Here is a 24,285-nt window from a genome sequence, read left to right on the forward strand (position 1 = left end):
CACACAACCCAGGATTCAAATCATGAATACATAATGGGCTTGGATTTACAACATTATAAATGAAATGCGCTATATTTGGAAGCAGCCGCCCCCTCCCCTTTCGACGGGTTGTATGTGAGACTTTAAATCATCAAACTGTAAATTATAAATTTTAAATTGTTCATTTGCTGCTTGATGTAAGCAAAGAGGAAGTACAACAGTAACTACACAAACAGACCTGGATGTGTTTAGCAGCTCGCTGGTGTGTAACAACTAGCTAGCATTTATTTAGAGATTCAGTTTTCTAGTGGAAACGCTAACTAGCTAACCTTTAAAAATGCACCAAAAAAATCCATAAAAAAAAAACATAATTAAAAATTAAGGGCTGCTTTATCAGAGGAAACAAAGAAGGAGATAAGATGGAGTGAATGAAGATGGGACAAAGCCAATGTCAAGCTAGGATTTACATAATGGAGAGAGCTTTGAGATATGATAGAAAAGAGATAGCTAGCTGGCATTATTCCGATAACATAACAAAGCCTGGTTATCTGTTAGTATTAGTGTTTTTTTTTTTATAATACTATAACATACTACTGAAAAACATTAATGTAGTTCAAAAGGACATTTTTCAGATTTCGTATTGTTTTGTACAGTAGCAACAATCTTACTGTTAGCCATCTAGCTAACCGTCAGCGGCTACCTGTAAGCAGCCTGAAAATGATTTGTGATTCAAAAATAAACAAGAAACCTCCACAAGCTAACGCTGAACTGTGAATTCTTTTAACTCTTCATGTTAGGCATGCCAACTAATGGAACCATGAGGTTAGCATGCAAAACAAGTAGGATCCACTGAGGGATTGCTAATGTAAACAGCAAACACACTCATGGATACTCCTTTTAATCTCCTCTTTGTAAAATAAGGGTTTTCAGAAAATTTTAAAAACAGTAGCTGCAACAATAGAAGATTTAATTTTTAATGATGCTTCTAAGTATGAACATATATATTTTTTTAATCTGTTCATTGTGCTGTATTGATAGTGGCTGCTAGTTTATGAAGAAAACAGGAAACTGATTCAGGCAACACGTGTTTTGTAACGTGTGCTCTACCATTAGAGTCGCTTGACGACCAAAAGTTATCTATTGTAGTTTTAAGCTTTAGTGAAAAACTAACTGTGCAGCTCGTGGATTTTACAGATGATGTGAATAATAGTCTTATCTTTCAGTTCAATTCAATTCAATGTCAAATTCTCAACAGTCCCCTCAAGGTGCTTTTTATTGTAAGACAAAAACCCAACAATCAGACAACCCCCTGTGAGCAAGTACTTGGCAAGAGTGGGAAGGAAAACTGCCCTTTTAACAGGAAGAAACCTGCAGCAGAACCAGGCTCAGGGATGGGTAGCCATCTGCCATGATCGGTAAAGGTTGCAAGGAGGGAGACGGGAAAAAAGACACTGATGTTATGTATCCTACTTCGACATGAACCTACTGACCTAAATATTTTTGTTGATCCTCATGTTCCACAATGGCAATAGCACTCCCAAACAGCAGCAGCCTCCCCCAGCAAGTCATTGCTTCCGGGCATATTTATTAAACTGTGGACGAATTGTTCTAAGAACACATAAAAGAGCCCTACCCAGCAACCCACAGTCAAAACAATCCGCTGCCCAACAACACAGGACACCACCATACCTCAATGGATCAAAAGTGTTTTGGCATCATGAGGGAGTGTAAAATCATGAGTGGGTACATTTCTTGGAGAACGGCAGTATAAGTACAATAGCTTGAGGGCATGACTTTGACATTGAGATCTGCTGCTTGTGACAAAATCACAAATGCGCTGTGTGAAATGCACTTCACACACACACGCACAGTTGTTTGTCGCCAGATGCCACGTTTATTTCTAGTTTTCATTTATTATGATAGTCCACAGTCGAAAAGCTCTGCTGATTTCCAGCCTCCCCTCCGCTCCTCTCCCGTCTCACTATAAAAGGGGAAGGAAACCATCATCAGTCCAAACGCCATCAGCTGTTCTCACCTGCGTCTCCAACACCGCCCCGTTGAGCTCACTGCACCACTCCTTCCCTGCAGCCGCGCCCAGGACCACACCTCCGCCACATGCTGCAGCTAATATTTGACTAGTTCAAAGCAACACGTAAAATGTAATTTCAGACGATCTAGTAAAGTTTCAGTGTGCGGACTTGTGGAAACCTGCAGGATTAAGTTTGAGGGGGAGATTTTGATAGCACAGAAATTAAAGAGTCTCACGCCCATGTTTCAGGACTGCTTCCAAAGCAAAACACATGCATTCACTGATGAAGGTCAAGTCAAGAGGCAAGCCGGCAAGCCGAGAAGAGCACTGTGTATCGTTGTCATCACTAATCATGTCAAAGACCTCATGTCTTATTCACTGGTAAGAGGAAAGCAGATCAGTGTTTCTGAGTATACCTGTGGTAAGATTAGCTGATGTTAGGTAACATATTAGCCACAGTTAGCCGGTAAGCCAGTAAGTTATCAGCTTGTCGTGTTGCCGTATTAACTGACATTTTTATAACGTGTTTCATATGTTTGGAGTTTGAGTTACTCTACTGAGCCCAAACTCTTCAATCTACAGCTCTTCCTGCAGACAGACTAGGAGAAGTGAAGCCTTGATCTCACCAAGCTGCCGTCTGAACCACTCTTGATGGATTTCCAAATTCTCATAGACAACAGAAGGGTTTCGCAGAAGCTTTCTTTTTTGTGAGCTGTGCAATAACTTGAAAAAAAGATGTGTGATTTCATTATTATTTTGAGTGATCAGCTTTTGTGTGGTATAAAAAGACACACCAAACATACAGATGAGTTTAGATTTTTTGCTTCATTTATAAGTTAAGCTGACAGAGAAAGTTAAAAGTGACAGAATGTCTCTTTTACCCCCTCTCACACAGTGCACAGAAGCCATTTGGTTTTTCATTTGCTGAATGGAACAGAGAGGCGTGTCTCTTCCAAGGGAGGAACACCTGTTCAACAGTCCCGTTTTCTAACCTTTTCTTTATTTATTACAAGGATGCCTCTTGCCAGGGTTTTTAAAGCCATATATCAACAGTATAATATCGTTGTGGACCTGATTCATCAGCATAGCTTGAATTATACCAATGCAGACTTGGTGATAATTAGTTTTATTTAAGATCAAGACAATATTTACTAATAATATAGCAATGTGAAGTACCACTTAGAACTGCTGCCTGCAATAATTGATTTAAATGGTTATTTATACCACTGGAATAGTGTTCAAAGTTCATCTGTGCTGGTGCTGTATTAAATATGTGTTTCTTATGGTGTTTTCATCCTGAACTTTTCTAAATATCACCCACTTGAAATTCATGTTGGAAAGTCTGCTGAGACATAAGCTGGTCTTTAATCTCCCATCTCCCTAGCACAAAGCCCATATGATGTCAGATTCTAGTGTGTGAATAGCACAGCTAATAGTCCAGGGCATTTACTTCCAGTGAGAGGGCATCATCTGTGCTGCCTCCTGTGCACTTTATCCAGGCAGCACCTTTGCCTAAACCACCTGCTGTATTTCCAATAGCTCAAACTAGTCTTAAGCAGACTCTCCTGCTGTGCTCTACATGTGAGACAGTATAATGGTGCAAAATATCCTCTTAAAGTGTCTGAAGTGCAGTGTGAAAACAGCTCTTTAAACTTGTAGGAGTCTGCTTTGATGGGTAGGGGGGAGGACAGTCATGTGAAAGAGAAAGTTTTCACAGGACTCTCTGCTTTCTTGTGAAAAACTGAGTATACCTTTAGATTCGGCAGCTTCAGCAACGAGAACATGAAGGGGCATTGCTTCAGATCATTGAGGTTTGCTTGCATTCGTTTATGTACAGCATTCTTAAGGTTCCACAACAGTATCTTAACCAGATGAGGTCATTGCAACACCTTGATTCTTTTCTTTTTCAGCCACTCTGTTGTGAATTTGCTGCTGTACTTGGGATCATTGTCTTGTTGCTAACCAGATAACCTCAAGAATACTTTGGTGTACAGAGGAGTTCATGGTCGACTCAGTGACCCCTCCACCACTGTGCTTTACAGTTTGTATGAGGTGTTTGTGCTGATATGCTGTGTTTTCACCAAATGTGCCCAAATATCTCCACTTTGGTCTCACCTTGCTCCAAGTCTCAGCCTAGGTGTGCAAAGTTAGACTTTGCACACCTAGGCTGCGCTGCCATGTTCTTTTTAGAGGGAAGAGGCTTCTCCTGGAAAACAAAGTAAACAGATGGCCAAAAACGTTAAGGCCCCCCCCCCCCAACGATCTTGTTGTGAGGTGACCATGCTAACCACTGCACCAGCAGGCAGCGTGTGTACAGTAAATAAGCCACCTGTATAGATGTTGGCGTATTTTCTATTCATTTTTATTTTGGACAGAGCCCAGCTAACTGTTTTCCTCTTTCCACTCTTTAATTTAAGCCAGGATAAAGTACCCCCGGCTTCACTCGATGCACAGATATCAACCTCCTTAACTCACTCTTGCAAATGTTTCCCAAAATGCTGCTTGAACTTCCTGCTTCCTGTACATGCACCGCACAGCCTGTGCGCACTTTTTGCAGTTAGACGATTATGCATTGTGACCCATTTACTGTAGATCTGAGTGATAAAAATACGACTTGTTACAGTTTGCACACGCTAACTCTCTGCTCTGCAGCACCACCCCCCGCCCCCCCATACACACCCTCTCTCCCTGCATCCTCAGATTGTCAAAATCAGCCATAATAAACAAAAAGCACGCATAATCGGGTCACAGTTTGTGAGCTGGTGAGGTGAGGATGAAGTAGCAGCAGTCCTCATCTATACTGCAGTGACTCACAGGAGCTTACTGCATATAGAACAAGTCTGCAAGATCTGCTGCCAAGAGAACCACGTGGCTTCAGAACGTGTCCTCGGGTCACCTCTTAATATCCTGCAGAGGCTGTTAAGCAGCACCAATCTGTGGTCTTTGTCTGTTTTCTCTCTTTTCATTTTTCTTCCTGCTCAGTCCTATTTGTCTATATGATTGCGATATGGGCAATATCGAGAGAGAAAAAAAGGCATCTTAATTCGGCTGAGTAAAAACAACAAAAAGTAAATGTAATTTTCTCTGTGCGAGTGTGCGTCGCTTCATTAATCCTGTTAGACGGCAGCATCTGAGTGCAAAACGCCTTTGTCTGCATCGTGTTTTATGTTCATTTCTCTCCACTTGCTCTGCACTGATTTGAACTCTGCTGTCCCCGTTTCCCTTTTCGCCCTCCCCTCCTCGTCCCTTCCTGCCTCCTCCCTTCATCTCATCCCGCCCTCACCTACCCCCCTGTCTCGCTAGCTCGCTAGCCCTGTTCCCTCCACCCACCCAACATCAACCCCACACCTTATTTTCTCCTCCCTCCTGTCTGTGTTAACTGCTCCTCTCTGTTCTCCCTGTTGTTTTATTTACCTCCCACTTTCCTCTAGCCTTAAACATCAGAGTTGACTTTAGGTAAAGAGGGTAGAGCTGGAGGTGAAGTGAGACGACACAGACGGGAGGGGAATCGGAGAGATGGACTGGGGGGGCAGAGAGAGAGAGAATGCGGTCGGGGTGAGAGGCACTTAATGAACTGTATGCCTGTGCATAAAGAGAAAAAGAAGAAGGAGCGGCGGCGGCGGCGGGGGGGGGGCTTCAAAATACTTTCCACGCACACTTTGCAGGAGCGCAGTCTGGTTCCACTCAGAGCAGCTCCCTGGAGGAAGACCAAGGCTGTTCTCACTCCTCTTCCTGAATGTTTAGTGCTGATAAACTGTTTGCATCCAAAACAAAGCCCGGTGAGATAAGGCTCCTGCTAAAATCATCAGTGGGCTCTATGTCTCTCATTTTTATATCTTTGTTTTCTCCCCCCTCTTTTTTTTCCACTCCTTTTCTGGTCCGACAGGGATTAAGTGGCTGGTAAAACTGTAAAAAGACACACTCCCTTATCGCCGCTGTCCCTGCGTTGACTCTGAAAATGTTTCTGTGCGTTTCCAGGAGTGTGTGCGCCAGTTTATGCACAGCTGACACTCTGTGTGCTTGCACTGGTGTTTGAAATCATTGTGAGTCAGACACACTCGGGTCAAGGCTTCTCTGCACACTCAGCAGTTACATTACTTTGTCTCACCAGCAGGGCCTCTGTGGGTCTCGGCCTGTGTGCATATGTATTTATATTACATTATGTACTGCATTATGTATTGCATAGCTTGCCTGCAAATGTTGCACAGTCTCACAGTCTTTGATTGTGCATCTTTTTCTGGATGCATGTGAATATTTTAGCATACTTTTTAAAGCGTATTTAATTACTTTAGCTGTTTTGTAATAAATCTAACATGCAAATATGCAAAATTAACAACACACTTTGGTATATATATATATATATATATATATATATATATACACACACAAAGTTCTCACTGATGGAAGGAGGTTTTGGCTCAAAATCTCACGATACATGGCCCCATTCATTCTGTCCTTAACACGGATCAGTCGTCCTGTCCCCTTGGCAGAAAAACAGCCCCATAGCATGATGTTTCCACCCCTATGCTTCACAGTAGGTATGGTGTTCTTGGGATGCAACTCAGTATTCTTCTTCCTCCAAACACGACGAGTTGAGTTTATACCAAAAAGTTCTACTTTGGTTTCATCTGACCACATGACATTCTCCCAATCCTCTGCTGTATCATCCATGTGCTCTCTGGCAAACTTCAGACGGGCCTGGACATGCACTGGCTTCAGCAGTGGAACACGTCTGGCACTGCGGGATTTGATTCCCTGCCGTTGTAGTGTGTTACTGATGGTGACCTTTGTTACTTTGGTCCCAGCTCTCTGCAGGTCATTCACCAGGTCCCCCCGTGTGGTTCTGGGATCTTTGCTCACCGTTCTCATGATCATTTTGACCCCACGGGATGAGATCTTGCGTGGAGCCCCAGATCGAGGGAGATTATCAGTGGTCTTGTATGTCTTCCATTTTCTGATGATTGCTCCCACAGTTGATTTTTTCACACCAAGCTGCTTGCCTATTGTAGATTCACTCTTCCCAGTCTGGTGCAGGTCTACAATACTTTTCCTGGTGTCCTTCGAAAGCTCTTTGGTCTTGGCCATGGCGGAGTTTGGAGTCTGACTGTTTGAGGCTGTGGACAGCTGTCTTTTATACAGATGATGAGTTCAAACAGGTGCCATTCATACAGGTAACGAGTGGGGGACAGAAAAGCTTCTTACAGAAGACGTTACAGGTCTGTGAGAGCCAGAGATTTTCCTTGTTTGAGGTGACCAAATACTTATTTTCCACCCTAATTTACGAATAAATTCTTTACAAATCCTACCATGTGAATTCATGGATTTTTTTTTTTCACATTCTGTCTCTCACAGTTGAAGTGTACCTCTGGTGCAAATTACTGACCTCTGTCATCATTTTAAGTGGGGGAACTTGCACAATCGGTGGCTAAATAAATACTTTTTTGCCCCACTGTATGTGTGTATGTGTATATATATATATATATATATATATATATATATATATATATATATTTATTAGGGGTGCAACGATATTCGTATCGATATTGAACCGTTCGATACAGTGCTTTCGGTTCGGTACGCGTATGTATCGAACAATACAACATTTGTAATTTATTTTATCAATTTTCCTTCTGACGATGCTGTCTGTGTGGAGCGCTCAGTGAATCTGCGTTCGACTACTCCGCCTAGGCTGCACTGTCGAGCGCAGATCCACTGAGCGCTCCACACAGACAGCATAGTCAGAAGGAAGAGCGCAGGGCACCTCCCCCACCCTCATTCAGATCTGGCGTTTGGAATTATTTTGGTTTTCATGTGACGTATGACCCTGAAGGTAAGCGAGTCATGGACTAAAGTAAAACAGTATGTTGGATGTGCCATGCAATGCTCAATTACATGGGTGGGAACTAGTGTGTTAGCGCAGTTAGCTCGTTAACGTGTTGGCCGTCTAGCCCCATGCACGGGGCGATCGGCGGTAGCTCGTTAACGGAGATTTGCCATGTTGTGGTGTTAAGGTCATTTCAACGAGATTAACCTGAAAGCACTAGTGGGAACACAACGAATATGACTGCACATTTACGCCGACATCATCCTAGTGCAAAGACAAAAACAACAAGCATGCTACTAACTTTAGCCGAGTCATTTAGACAGCTGTTAGCACATGATTCTCCTTATGCTGCTGAGAATATAACCCAGAAGAAGCGGATAGTATAGCTTTTATTTTGGAAAGAGCCATTTCTCTGTAATAAACTCTCTTTTCCAAAGATGCATGATTCCTCAATCAGATACAGGGCTTGCAATATCGCTAGCCTGACGTCCTGGGGCTAGCGATTTTTTCAGTCGGGCTACCAAAATCTATCTCTTCCCTGCCCGTCGGGCTATTGTAAGAAGGAAAAATATATGTCAATGCTTTTGCATTCTTTCAGAAATGTAGCTGGGTAATTATGTCATTGGCATCGGTGAGCCACTGTCAATATGTGACATATTGAAATCGCGTTTGAATTTGTGCTTGTTTTTTTGCTTTCACTTTGCAATCGTGCGAACTGTGTATAGAGAGCGACAGCACTGATCTGTGAGTGATGATAATTATGTGTATATATATATACACATATGTATATATATATATGTGTGTGTATATATATATGTGTGTATATATATATATGTGTGTATATATATATATGTGTGTGTATATATATATATGTGTATATATATATATGTGTATATATATATATATGTGTATGTATATATATATATATGTGTATGTATATATATATGTATGTGTATGTATATATATATGTATGTGTATGTATATATATATGTATGTGTATGTATATATATATGTATGTGTATGTATATATATATATATATATATGTATATATATATATATATATGTATATGTATATATATATATATATATATGTATATATATATATGTATATGTGTGTGTGTATGTGTATATGTGTGTGTGTCGTCATGTTAAAACAAGTGTTTTCACAGAACTTTATGTAGTTACAATCATTCTCTCTTACTGTTGTGGAGGCATTCATGAAGCTTTGCAGGCATGTGTTTATGCAAAGTCTTCTTAAGGTCCCATCATAGCATTTGAATCAGGTTGAGGTCTGGTCTTTGACTGGACCAATTCAACACCTTGATTCTTTTCTTTTTCAGTCATTTTCTTGTAGATCTGCTCTGTTTGCCATCATTGTCCTGTTGCATCACAGTTTTCCAACCTTTATCTGCTGGACAGATGGCTTCACATTTGACTTTAGAAAACTATAGTATGCAGAGGAGTTCACGGTTGATTCAGTGACTGCAAGTGGCTGCAAAACAAGCTAAAACCATCAGATGCATTTGATTAGCAGCACCTGGCTGCTAATTTCCATAGCAGCACTAAGAGTTTACTTAGTTTCTCACACTTCTGAATTTTGGCTTAACGTGTCAAGTTGTGTAGTTCATAGCTCATAAACTGCTTGTTATTCAGTTTAATTGTGTTAATGTGTTTTCAAACTGAGTCTTGGTTCATAGTTTTAGTTTTCTTTATTGAAAAGTATTGAGTGTTTGTCAGTTGCAGGATTTATGAAGTTGAGATCAGTGTTACTGACTCACAGTAACGTAGATATTCCACTCTTAATACTGGTATGTACCAACGCTTTATCGTGATAGTTATTTCATGTGATTATAGTTGGGCAGATTGACAAAGAGTAGAACTAAAGACTTTAAATTCTTTTTCAAAATGTATTTTAAATATTCATTTATTTTATTGTAACCACAAATATCCTGTTATTAATTTTTTTCAGTTGGCTAAAAATGACACACTAGCTATAGCCACTAAAAGCATGACACCCTCATCAGACCTTCCCGCTGTTAGCAAAATGCTTCCCAATGCCTTGATAGATAATTGAGCCACAGCTGGTTAAAAAACACGATGAAGAAAGAGTGCTTTTAGTAACAAAAACAAATTCATACAAATTGAGGAAAATTGGATACACATGATGATTTCCTTCCAAGCTTCTCTACCCATTCAAGTCAATATTTAGACCTATATAAGCATCTCTGGAAGCAAACGAAGCCTTGAGTTGATGTGGCTACATGTGCATTAGTTTTGTACATCTGGACACTTAAAAAACAGTCTGTATTTGCAAAGCTGCTCCAGCTCCATCAAGTTTCAATCTCTGACTTGGCCACTGCAGGACGTTAACATTGTTGTTTTGAGCCCATTCCAGTGAAGCTCTGGCCTTGTGTTTGGGGTTAATGTCACGCTGGAAAATTCATTTTCTCCCACGTCACAGCACTGCTGCCGGCCACAGAAAGCTTTCCTCCAGCATTCCCATGTACTTCACAGCCATGCATTGTGTTAGTCTGACTGTGATCTGCTGGTTTGCAATTCCCTTTTCAAATTATGTCTCTTAGATATTTTACAGTGGATGCTACTTGGACCTTCCTCGTCATTCATTCTTCAGTTCAATTCAGTTTTATTTATATTGTGCCAAATCAAAACCTCAAGACACTTTATATTAAAAGATAAAGACCCAGCAATCAGATGACCCCTATTAGCATGTACTTGGTGACAGTAGGAAGGAAAAACTGCCTTTTGACAGGAAGAAACCTCCAGCAGAGCCAGAATTAGAAAGGAACAGTCATCTTCACTGTTATGAATATATTGATATGTAGTATATTATTGAACTATTATTGAATTATCGAACTGTTTTGATGTTAATGTGCCATGAGGATTTATTTGAATGAAAGACAATGGACTTGTGTCACTGTCAAACCAGCTTACATAAGGATTTAGATACAGTACTAGTAGACATTTCAAAATGCAGTGATATAGTAGATAAGAGCAGAAAACACCATCAAAGAAAAGACTGTGACACTAGAAGGAGGTGGTGAATCTATCTGTAGGCCAATGGCTCCCAGCGACTCCAATTATGTTTCCAGGTAACACTGACACACTGTCAGAAAGAAGTTAGGAAAGCAAACTTGAATCCCTTAGCCTGCCATGATCTCCCACGGCTTATTGGATTAACTTTACAGTGTTCTTCATGCTCTCCTGTGCATCTGCCTGTGAGCGTCTGAGCAGAGTGTGTTTTCAGTATGACTGCATGCATGAGTGTGATCCACACATGTTGTCTAAATAGAAGAGAGGTGTTAGGTCACTCAGTGTCTGGAAGGGCGCCCTCTCTGTTTGTGTGCTTACACTGAGGAGGTCAGAGGATTTTTTTTTAAAAAGTGCTAATGGAGAAGAGGATGAGGTCTGTTAAAAGGTTATTGGCCAAGTCAGAAATATCACTGAATGCAACAAATAATATGTGAAATGGAGCGTGTAAACAAATATACCGCTTTATACTTTACCTTTAACCTCGATTCAATCAATCTGAGCAATTGAGTGGGCTATATGAAAAACCCAGGTAGGTATGTACACTGAGCACCATCCTTGTCTGTTTGCCATGTAGCTGCAGCTAACTTTCTTCATGAAAAGTCAGCGCAGGAACCATTAATCACCTTACGGCGAGGTCACGTTTGGTGGGGCCAACTCTTATACTCTCAGGTAGTGCCCTTCCCTCAGGGGGAGGATGTAGAGCAGGTCAGCAACAATGTTTATGTGGGTAGTATGTATCACAGCAGGGATCAGGATCCAGAGCTTTACAGCACAACATTGTAGGTACCAAGATGATCTGTATTTTAAACTTTACTTCTCAGTGGATTTTGTGGCAATTGTTTACCGCAATGCAAATGTAGATGTCGACTTAATTAAATGTTTGTCATAGAATTCATTCATTTCATTTCTTTAAACATTCCATTATAGTTGTGAACCCCTTCGTTTCCAGAGGACCGTGCTGACTTAGGATAAAAATCAGGAAAGCACCACATACAAATCATCTGTAACATAAATGAAGTGAATTAACCCATTTAAATGCTTTATCAGCTTCAAATTATACGACACCCTTCCACATGCTAAGTAAGAAGCACTGCCTAGATCACTGATAAAACACAATGAGACTCAGTTAAATAGTTCGGACTCATTGCAGTTATTCACCTCAAAATTCCTTTGCTCAGTGCAACCTCTTATTGGGTTAGGTGCACACAGGTGCTACAGAACCACAAGCAAACCTAAAGCTGGAGCTACACAAGAATTAGCATGCAGTGTCATGTTTACATTGTTCTTAGTTGATTCTCCAGCAGCAACGATCACACGATACCTGGGGAATCAAGTAGTCAAAGATGTCATTGTATAGCTCATGGGCCACATTGGTCTGCTGGTTTATCCCTGACCGAGGTGTACAAATGATGCAGTGATTCCCATTAAAAAGGACATATTGATACAGAATGTGGAGCTTTTAACAACACATGGACTTACTTCTAAGCATTTATTTAGTGAAGCCACTTTGTTTGTGCAGAGCTGATTGCTGTGTTTAAGGATTACGGTTTACAGAATTGCCATTAGAACATTAAACACACAGAGAAATGTACAAGAACTTGACTGATGATTTTGAATGTTTTTCCTGGGATCTGCACAAGAGCTGTGATGTCTGCAACACAGCACAGACACTCATCCTTGTATGTAGGATAATGACAGAATTTGAGATTACGGAGGAGCTGGCAGCAATGCACTCAGTGAAAGGAACTAGAGAGCGATTTGTTCATGGAGGTGGAAAGGTATTGGAAGGTTGGTTGGTTCTATCCCTGTCTGCCTGCATGTCAAGTATCCTTGGTTAAGATAATAACCTCAGGTTGCTTTCTGATGCATCAATCAGAGTATGAATGCGTGAGAATGTTAAATAGAAAGCAGTTACATAGAAAGAGTATAGGAAAACATGCTTGTGTGAATGTGTGAATGAGGCAAGTTGTTGTGTAACTCGGTGCTAAAAATGAACCATGTTGTTAATTTTGTAACAAAGGACTGTTAAATACGATAGTTCATCGGGGCAAGAGCTTTTAACCACAGATGGTTTGGTCCAAGTTTGATTCAGTACTCGCAGAGCGCTTTGACTTCTTGTCACTGCTGGAGTTCTTCTGTTAGAGAGCAGAACTTTCCTGGTGCTAGCTAAGCTCACCAGGTTGGGAAGCCATTCAGCCCGGACTCACGGAAGTTCGTCAAATAATCACAACAAAGTGATTTATGCCTGATGGGCAAAATAGCATGAAAAATTTTACTATGGGCCAAAGTAGTTAGGTTTTTAATCAGGTTTTTATCAGACTTGACAGGGCAATCTGTTCATGTTGTTTCTGTGACAATTTAATTTGCAATTATGGCTCATTACCTATTATTTAGATACCAGGGTGCTCTTAGTAGTCTGAAATAACAGCCCAAGGGTGGCTGGTGAGTGTCTAGACTTGTCTATAAAGTTAACCTACGCTATTTCTGGCTAGATGGTTGGAGATTTTGCAGTCAACTGGCGGTAACCCTGGACAGTAAATGTCACAAACCACAAGTCATTCGGGTGCTTTTCAAATTCCTGGTATCATCAGAAATTTACTGTCATGTGTGGCAAATAAGCAGCAAATACTGTGTTGTAGGAGACACTGCATGGTTGAAAAAAAAATTGTATACATAATTAGTAGCCACAATAAAACTTTTTATTTTTATCTTTTTTAAATATCAGCCTGTGTACAATAAATAACTAAAAATGTTCATGTGTCTACTGATTTAGATTTTAAATGTTAAATCTATGTTAAATCTAACAAATGCTAATCTATTTTATTCAATTAAAGAAAACTCCACTCCAGCTAATTATGGATAAGGGATTAGCTCTATTATTTGCTTCCATAGCTCACGTTGTGTAGTGTCAGCATGCATTCATTCATATATTTATGAATTTTTGTAATTCACAAGTTCTGCGCTGTAATGGATGTTTTTTTCTTCTTTAGCTCTGACCCAGTCCGGTCCAAGTCAAGCAACAACTAAAGCCATGACCTTGTTTGACCTTTTAAACAATGAGTTTAACCTGAATCCCTCTCACACTGCTCCTCCCACGCCACATGAAGGGTTACATTATAGACTTAAGCCTCCTGAGTAGCAATTAACAGCTGCCAGCATGGCTAACAATCCTTTTAACCAAAGCCTAATGAAAGCCCTAGCACCTCTTAAGAGTCTCTCCAACTGTATAACAAGCTCTCTTCATTATCAGGCAACTACAGCTACACAACACCATGCTAATTATATAAGAGCAGCGGTGGGCTTTGTGGGTCTGATAACTAGATTTGTCAATGCATCAATTCAATGTTACTAACATCATTGTTAGGATGGACACATGTCTGAGCTAACCCATAAGGCGTGATTATATTTTGTCATTTGCAAGACTTCCCAGATCAATCAAAATGTCATCGAGCAGCAGTTTAAAACTAAAAATATCTGCATAAGTAGCTGCACTGAAAGAACCTTATCAGTCGGCCCTCAGGCAACACAAGGCCTTCTGTCTGTGAACAGTGATGCATGCAAACACAGGATGTTGCCTTGTTGCTGATATGCTTTAAACACCAGCGTCTGGAATGCGACCACAAACACTGCAGGCAGCACAACATGGTCTATTACTGACTGCAGGTGATCAAGTCTCTCTTTTGCTTGAAATCTGATTGGAAATCAGATTTTCATATGTTAGTGTATGTACATTTTCTGTAATTGCTCCCAGCGACTCGGTCTCTTTCTCACACTCTTTTCCTTGAAAACATCTTGAAGAGATTTAGAGTGGGTCAAGGTCTCCCGGGGACACAGGAAAGGCCTGCTCTGAATCTAAATAAAGGGGGATGAGGTAAAGCACAGCAGTGTGACAGGACATCAACAGGACATGCCTCGCTAACACTACATCACTTTCTCTCTCTGGATCGCTCATTGTTGTCTTTCTTTCTGTCTTCCTGTCTTTCTCCCTCTGCACATTGTTACCTTGACATTCCTGTATCCTTTCCCTTTTCAGAGCGAGAAATTTTCTCTTTTGAATCATCATCTGGTCTGGAGCCTCATGCAAACTTCCAACTGCAACTACTGTCCTGCTGTTCACTCTTTTATACTCTTGCACACAGTACTCTCTTTGACACACTAATCTGATAAATGCTAATAAGATTCACACTAATGCTATTAAATGCCTCTTAAGGGAATACCTTTCATTGTTATTTGTGTTTGAGGTATTACACTAATACATTGGTTTGTAGATTTCTCTGGCTGAGATGAGTCAGTTGTTTTTTGAAGTTCTTTAATAGAAGAAAAGATTATTGTACTGATAATATACATAGATTCATGTGCAATTATGTTTCCTAATAAATTAATGCTTTCACATAAACCTAGAGAAAAAAATTTGCCCTGCCATCTTGAATATAGTGGCAACGATGGACATCACTGTTCAATCTAACTGCATAGTATGTATGTGCCGAGCGACCGGCCACATATCTAATATGCAAAAGCAGAAGAAAGGAGAACTCGCAGGCAAATTTTCATTTCCGTCTGCACCATCATACTCAAAATAAAAAGGATCATACCTGTATTTTACTGTAAGCGCCTTGAGGTGAATGTTGTTGTGATTTGGCGCTATATAAATAAAACTGAATTGAATTGAATTGAATTATTTTATCATCTGAGAAGAATTCCCCTTCACGAAACAAGCAAAAACACAAAAACACAAAGAAGGAAAATAACACGACTAAAATCTGGATGAAACCTTATTCTTTTCCTTTTTAACTCAAGATCATCTTCTGAACTGAAGTCAGGGCTCTAACAGATGAAAACATGCATAAACATGATATTGTTTGCAATTACTTATTGCCAGCAAATAAGACAAACAACCCCGCTATCTCTGTACAGTTGACGAGTTGGCTAAACGTTATGCTAGCTAATATTACACTTGACTGCCCTAAATATCACGTATTCCTTCTATAAACAGTTTGTTTGCATTCTCACTTTGCTGGACTTGAATTAACTGTCCTACAATATTAGGTTTACCTGAAAGAAAGTTTCACTAACGCCTAACAGCAGCTGACAAAAACACTGACAAAAACAACAGCTAAAAGAGGCTAACATCAGCTAACAGGGGCTAACAGCAGCTGACAGAGGTTGACAGCAGCTAACACCACAAAAAACAGGAGCGCTTATCAACCATATCGCGTACCAAGTTCATCATATCCTCAACAGCTGACCTCAGTATCATGTCATGGGAAAGAAGCAAGATTCACTGAATATTCAATTTGTATCGGACTTCTTTCATAAAGTTTTACGGCCTGGACTAGCAGCCTGCACTCACAACAGATTAATGGTAGCCAGAATTGTTTGGCCTACAGCGGGTACTGTAGCTGCAATTATGCACAATACTTTGGAAGTTGCCCATCCCCTGTGACCCTGAATTGGATAAGTGGGAAAGAATGAATTGATTGATGGATGGATAGCTACTCCTGCCTTACATAAAGTCTAGGTACAAGCTAACTTTGATGTTGCCAGTTTAAACTGTGGTTATTCAACTGTGGAAAGTCAGTATGGATGATTTTTTTATTACTGTTTTTATTATTTTTTATTACTGTTTGCTCTTAGTGATGCAGCACATAGACTGAAAAAGTTAATAAAGCACAAACATATGAAACGTGGGTTTTTTAATCTGAGAAAGTGCAGAAGAGTTTAAAACAGTGATGAAAAATAAGTAAAACTTCCTTTTGTTATTGAATGTAAAAAGGTTATTTTGAACAAATTGAGTCAGTCTTTGCTTCCCACACATCGTTCATCACAAAAGGTCAGAGTCCTAATTAACAAAAGCACTTAAAAAAAGAAAACAAATGTAATAGATATCTAACATCTAATGTAATAATAGGGAAAAAAAAGGTAGTGTCGATTTATGACCAGTTCTACGCGCAGCTCAACTCTTAAATACAGTTTGTCGTGTCAGCTTCGATGAGTCACTTTACAGTGTGTCTGTGTTGTGCTCCACCAGCAGTAATCAAAACAGGAGGAAATGCTGGCCAACTTTTCTAGGCCTTTTCCTTCGATGTTGCTCCAAACAAACTAAGAGGAAGAAGTCCGCTCCACCAAAGAAAATGAGGGTCAACATGTTTATTTGTTCATTTGTGTGTGTGCATGTGGGTTCTTTGAATTTATTTCGCAACCCAATCTCCTGCCGCATTCCTGTATATGTCGGCTTTGATGCTGTGTGTGTGTGTGTGTGTGTGTGTGTGTGTGCGCTTGCCTGAGAATGTGTGTTTTGTCTTTATGGAATGCAACAAGACACCTCGATCTGCTGCCTCTAATTGCAAGGATACCGCAGCCCCGGGAAAAGACACATCCTATTTCCTGTGACATGGCTGCAACTTCCTGTCACCCAGTTTTTTATGGACGCTGTCCCAGTCACTCGGTTGATTGGCTGGCCTCTGTGTGTATGAGTGAGACAGAGGTCTTAGGATCGCCAGTAGTTTTGATTCCTCTGCACTGATGAGTTGCTTGCCAAGATCGAGATTGAGATGGTATCTGCCTCTACTCAGAGAGGAAACAGAGCTCTGTGAGTGTGCGGTTTTATCTTAATGAAGACCAAATGTCTGATGAAGATGGAAAGATGTGAGGAATGAGGGCATTTGGCCAGAAATCTGCACAGGGCTGGTTGAGGCCTAAACATGGATTTGGAGTTATGATTACGTCAGGGTCAGGGTTATGTAAAGCATTTTATGAGATTATGGAAAACCCTGTCAGTTCAGTTTACAGCGTTAAACATGTGCAATATGTATATAAATAGGTTCTGTAAATGAAAACATCAAATATTTATTTGAAGGGAGATGTTATTGGGAATTGCAGCTGTGAACACTAGCAACATCTGCTGGAATCCTTTGTTTGAATGTGATAACATAGTTTGACATACAGCTTGATAAAGGTGATACAGTTAAGATGTTAGTATATGCATCTAGCTGGAAAACAGCAAAGCAAGCTCAAAGATTAATTCTTGGTTCTGGTCTTTTTTATAAATTTTGTTTTAGATTTGCTAATCTGCTTGGGATCATTGTCCTGTTGCAAGAACCAATCGTGGCCACGCTTGAGCTATCGGACAGATGGCTTCACGTTTTTCTCTAGAATACTTTGGTGTACAGACGAGTTAGTGTTTCTGTTATTTAGTTTGGTATTTCTAGCTCCCCTAGTTATATTTAATAGTCCTGATGTGTAGTTCTTAGTTTTGTTGCGGTGCCTTCCCTGCGCTCTTGTGTCTCATTGTCTCAGTTATGTTTCCATGTCTGTTATTTCCCGTTCTGTGTCGTGTCTGTCTGGGTTTAGTCTCTGTGTGTGTTCCCGTTACTTCCTGTTTTACTTTGGTAGTCTCCTGTCTGTGTGCGCCATGTTCTGTTTTGCTTCACTTACTTTGAAGGTTCCTGGTCTCATGTGTTATGTTCAGCTTTGCGTCCTCTATCTCGTTGTGTGTTGTTAGCCCCAGCTATGTTCCCCACGTGTTTCCTGTTTCCTCGTCATTCCCGGTGCATTTAAGCATTTAAGTTTTCTTCTGCTCGTTGTTGCGTTCTCACTGTGTGTTCTGCCTGCTTGTCTGTTTTGTTTTTTTGTATTCCAGGATACCAGCAATAAAGCTGAGTTTTTCTGAGTCTGATTTTGGGGTCACCTCTACCAGCCGCACACAGCAGACATAACTCAATGACTGCAAAACAAGCCCAAATCATCACCCCTCCACCACCGTGCTTGAATTCAGTGCTAATTGTTCCAAACAATCTTGGGATACGAAGATCTCGGGTAAACTGTATTTGCTTTGGAATATCTAGCTGCTGAAACGACTTTGAAACAATAGCTAGATATCAACTAAACTTCACCTTTAAATGAAATTTTACTAATTTTGTGTTCAATTTGGATATTTTTCAGATCTCTAAGCAATGGAAAAATGTACAGTCATAATAGCAATGAAACTGTATTACAGGTTTGCCTAAAATACACCAGATACCCTTCACAACCAAAACCAACCCAACAAAGTCAGTGAAGAAGAAATCAATGGTTGTCAATGGTTTTGTGGAGCAGCTTCCACTGATTTTTCAACTACTCACAATGGGCCTTGTTTATTAACAAGCACAAAGAATTGTACTTATTTGCATCAGCATATGTACCAGCCATTTTTGTTCTCACCAAAGTGTGCATGTTAAATAATCAGAATAATCCCAAACTGACAGGCACATGCCAACAGTTTGCAATCGGCATATTTCCACGCCCCCAATTCTGTCCATAGCAGCATACATTTGCCTAGAGTTGAAGGCCTACCATGGCGAAAGCTGTGAAGTTGTTTTAAGAGAAGAAATTCAAGAAAAGTTGGTGAGGTGGAAGTCAGACTTTTCTGAAGTGTCCCCTGAGACACAAACTGTGGCTCAGGTAAAAAGAAAAAAGTTTGATGTTAAAGTTGCTGTGAAAAAAAAGAAGAAAAGCCCAGAAGAAAAAGAAGGAAACAGGGGGAGGATGAGAAGCACCAGATCTGTCAGCCCAAGATAACAGGTAGAGTTCCATAAGTAGGATATGGCCAATAAGTGAATGCAAGGGCGTAGATTTCGTTTTGGCATTGGTGGGGACGAATGATTCAGAGAGATTCAGAGAAAAGCTGATCAGCTGATCATTGATCAGTTTCATGATTGAATTAGCAACTATCTAGCTGAAGTAGTACGGGACAAATCGCGTTCCTTTTCACCTTAACTTTAAAGTTTGACCTCCTCGGATGTAATTGGTCCAGCCCAGAGTCGATCATGACCAACTGGCCAATCCACCACCGCTCATTTATACCGTTAAAGAAAGAAAAGAAAGAATACCCCATTGGCCCATAAAAACGAAAAATCACGAGCGGCCCACTGGGCAAATGCCCGGTATGCCCGATGGCCAGTCCAGCCCTGAAATACAGTCATGACAATAAACGAATATGAGTTCAAGGACTTAACAACATTACTTCAGTTACATTACACCAACATCTCTGATACATTAGCACTAAGGGAACACTGAATGACCTGGTGGTTTATGTCCATCTAAGATTACCACAAAGTAAAAGATCTCTCAGCAAAATTATTTAACATTTTAGCCACACTATTGCCCCGATCAAATCAGTGAGTTGGGATTTTTTATTCTAAGCATGAGCTACTGTTACAGCAACAGACATTAATACTACTGGTGTCTCACACAACAACTCAATGTCCACTATGTGAAGGAGCCAAACACATGCCTTCTCCTCTCATTAACAGAGATAAACTGCTGGCATATTGGTTTTACATCTATACTGTCCAGTTTCTCCTGGTGGACATACAGCAGCATTGTTTAATCTGTAACGTTATTATGACGGACACATTTTATGGGTGAACTTGAGTTTAAGTGACTTACAGGTTTCTTTGAAAAATACTTTCTTATATCCAGGTTCTTCCTTTTTGCTGCCGTCCTCCTCTCCTCCTGGCAGCGCAGGTTTGCCACTGCTAAAACTAAACAGAGCTCCCTGAAAGGCACAGCCAATCACATTGGCCATATTTGTCACATGACGTAGGACTCCAGTAGAGAACGTAATTTAACTCTTTCTGCACCGCTGGGTGAATGAGACACTGACAGATCGTTTTTTTTTTTCTTTCTATCGGGATTGTTTTTCTTTACTCGAAGAGATCCAATTATTGGTGGGGACAATTCAATAATCGCTGGATATTGGTGGGGACACGTCCTTTCCGTCCATGCCAAATCTACGCCCTTGAGTGAATGTCAATCTGAAGACATATGGCAGCAAGGACGAATTAGTATTAATTTCACAATTACAGTTTAATGAATATAGTAAATGCATTAGTAAGTTAAGAATGTGTTATTTTTTATATTAGATTTTTTATGACAGAAATTTTCATTGTCACTGTCTGTTTTCTTATCCCACAATTCAAGTGCAAAATCCGATGTTACTGTAGCTGCTATAGGACAAATATCAAAAAGCATTAAATCTATAGTACCACATAACAGCTGCAGCGTGCCGGTTTGTTTCTATTACTGTTGTGTAAAAATAAAATTTTTGTACACTCTATCTTTTAACATATGTGAATAATATTAACACTCAGTAATAAATCTTAATATTAACTGCAATAAATCAGGAAATTAAAAAATGCATCACATCTGCTGTTAGCCTCTTTTAGCTACTGTTGCCTTCTGTTAGTTGAGGTTAGTGAAACTGTCTTTGAAGTGGATCTATCATTGTTGAAAACACACACACAAAAATTGTCATACAAATTGTCATGTAAAAGTGTAATCAAAGTGTTTATTAAAGGGAGAAAGGCATTTTTACAACTCAGGTGCCAAACAATGACTGTCATAACGTTCACTTGGTGTTTAGCCAGCTTGTTGTCAGCTGTCTGGACACGGGAAGGTCACGCGTCTAATCTATCAATAAGTAGCAGATTACAATATTGGCACAAATGTAAATGTCCCTCCAGGGCATGCAAACACCTACAAATTCTCTGATCCTTCACCTTTAGCAAAATGGTAAATGGCCTGTTTTTGTCCCTATGGACCCCAAAGCGCTTTACACTATATTCAGTCATCCACCCATTCACACACTGGTGATGGCAAGCTACATGTAGCCACAGCTGCCCTGGGGTGCACTGACAGAGGCGAGGCTGCCGAACACTGGCACCACTGGGCCCTCTGACCACCACCAGTAGGTAACAGGTGAAGTGTCTTGCCCAAGGACACAACGACTGAGACTGTCGGAGCCGGGGCTCAAACCGGCAACGTTCGGATTACAAGACAAACTGCCAACTCTTGAGCCACGATCGCCCCGTTGTGTATTACATTGTGTGACCAGTTTCTACCTACATACATAAAGCGGTTTTAGTCAGAAGGGAGATGTCCTGTCCTTACATTTGAATACATTTCTGTTAAATAACCTTGGAAAATGACTGACGAGGCCTTTAATACATATTTATTAATATATTATACCTTTTTACATTCACACCTTTCTCACCAAAACAAAAGAGAAGCGATAAAGCTTCCAAACATTTTACAAGTAGTGACCCAATTTTTAAATACTGTGCCTATTAAAATGATATTCATCAAAAAAGACAAAAAACAAACCAACCCCCTACCCACCCACCCTTGTAACCTTGATAGATGTTGTCACTTGCACTTGTTTCTGGGCAATCTCCCACTTATGGAGATTTTTTTCCACTCTTGCAATAAGTTTGTCGTCCTGGGTTCATGCCCTCCACCTGCTTGCTTCTTTTTCTTTTGCATCAGTTCGTTTATTTGTGCAGCTGAATGTGTTTAACCTGGGACCGTCTTTCATCTCGTTCTTTCATCATAATAAATGTGGTGAGAATTTCACGCCCTCACTTTTCATAGTTCTGATTTACCGTAACACTAATTACCAAACCACACCAGAACCCAGAACTTACTTTAAACTCATCTTTCACCACAGAGTGCAACATTCACACTTCAGTAGTACCTGCCAACACCTGACTCAGAAAAACCACCAGCCCTAAAGCCTGTGTAAATTAACTGGCATATTATTGCTGGCATGCATTGACTTGTTACTAGGTTAGCTAGTATCGACCAATATTGAATGTCCAAAGCAGTGCCATGCTGTGAAACTATGTAAAGTCTAAAGAGAGAAAAAGAATTAGTCTCCTGACCAGAATTAAGATTTCAGTTATAGTGTAGTCACAACACTTTAAAAGTTTTGTATCTGAATGATTCCCTCATTTATTTATTTAATCCAAGGCAGAGGGACTCTGTGGGGTTTGACATATTTTGGGAGCACCATTTTGAGTTATGTCTCTCCCTCTGTGCACACCCATCCCCGTCGTCCCTCAAATCCCCCTCCCTCTTCAAGCACATCCCCACCTTGTTATCACCCTGCAAAGCCAAAAAGCTGTGTTGCCATGGTGACAGCCTACCCGTCAGAGACAGAAATGTGTGATTTGGAGGTGCCACAGCCATTTTCACGGCTGAAAGAGACACCATCGTTCGCAAGTCCCATACCCTCTCCTGCATCGCGCCATCATTAACACAGCATTTCCCCTTTACAACCGTATGTATACAATGTACGTTCCCATTCATGAATCAACACGTGTGGCTAAGACATAATGAAGATTATCAAAGCACTTTTCAGTAGTTGTGTTTAGCCTAAAGGTACCAGAATATCCTGATCAGCCCGTATACTAGCGTCCAGAAGTGTCACAGCTTTGGTTTATACATTAAATTAGGTGAAATATGACATGCAAGCTATAATTGGGCACATCAAAGCAGAAAAAATGTAAATAGGACCAGTCAAGTGTGGCAAATTATAAATTCATGCAGCTGTCCTTGGGGCAACCACAGGGCAACCATGAAGAGGCAACCATCCAGAAATCACATCTGGAGAAGTGGCAAGGAATAAACGTGATGTTAGCATAGAGATTGAGTGTTTTGAACTTGCCTCAGAGGAAGAAGGTCCCAGGTTCACATCTTGGCCCCGATCCTGGTTTGAGTCCTAATGAGTGCTCCTGTTTCCTCCCCTAATACATGCTGAAACTCTACATTCTAGAGGTGAGAAACAATGTGCTCTCTGACAGAGTGGCAACTTGTCCCAGGTGAACTCAGCATCCTCTCACACATTGCTTGCTCTGGAATCTCAAACCCTGACCTTGAAGCAAGTATAGAGAATAGCTGCATGTGTGATAGGTATGAATAAAGGAGAGTGTATTTTACGCATATTACTGGCTAAACATTCACCAAAAACATATATGAAAGAAAAGGAATAATAACGATCTCTAAATATCCAATAATCATAAAAACATGATTGACTTTGTTATTTTGCAGTTTTTTTTTATGGTATAATAAAATAAAGGAAATTTTGAATTTTTATTTCATAATTGTGGCAATTCTCAGACTGGTCATATCTGTGCTTGCCACATCTGTCGTGGATTTAGGAAGTGTGACTCCAGCAAAACAAAGAATTCTGGGAGAAGCAATTGGGAAATCCCCTGGACTGATTTATTCTTCCAGCCAGATACATCTGGACCAGTGTAAAACATGTTTTGCTGAAAAACCAATTGTTATATAACTGAGTGCATTAAACACCTAGTTATAAAGCAGTTGATAAGCATCATTAGTAAGGGATGTATTTTAACTCAAACAAGTTGATATGGCGTAGAGCCTGCTTGGGGACCCCCAGACAAAATCCAGGCATTTGGAATAAAATGTGTATTCCCCAACCAGTTGGCAACTGTTTGTTGGCTGTCCCTGGGTGAAATTGGTCACAAAGAGGGCACTGCACCCAAAACTGCCTTGCGATTGCTTTAGTCACTACCAGATTGCCACAGTTACTTGTGGTTTGCATGGTAGATATCGACC

Source organism: Diplotaxodon limnothrissa, linkage group LG18 (genome assembly GCF_057381915.1).
Source record: "Diplotaxodon limnothrissa isolate DT_005_m linkage group LG18, D_limnothrissa_male_GT1.1, whole genome shotgun sequence".
NCBI lineage: Eukaryota > Metazoa > Chordata > Actinopteri > Cichliformes > Cichlidae > Diplotaxodon > Diplotaxodon limnothrissa.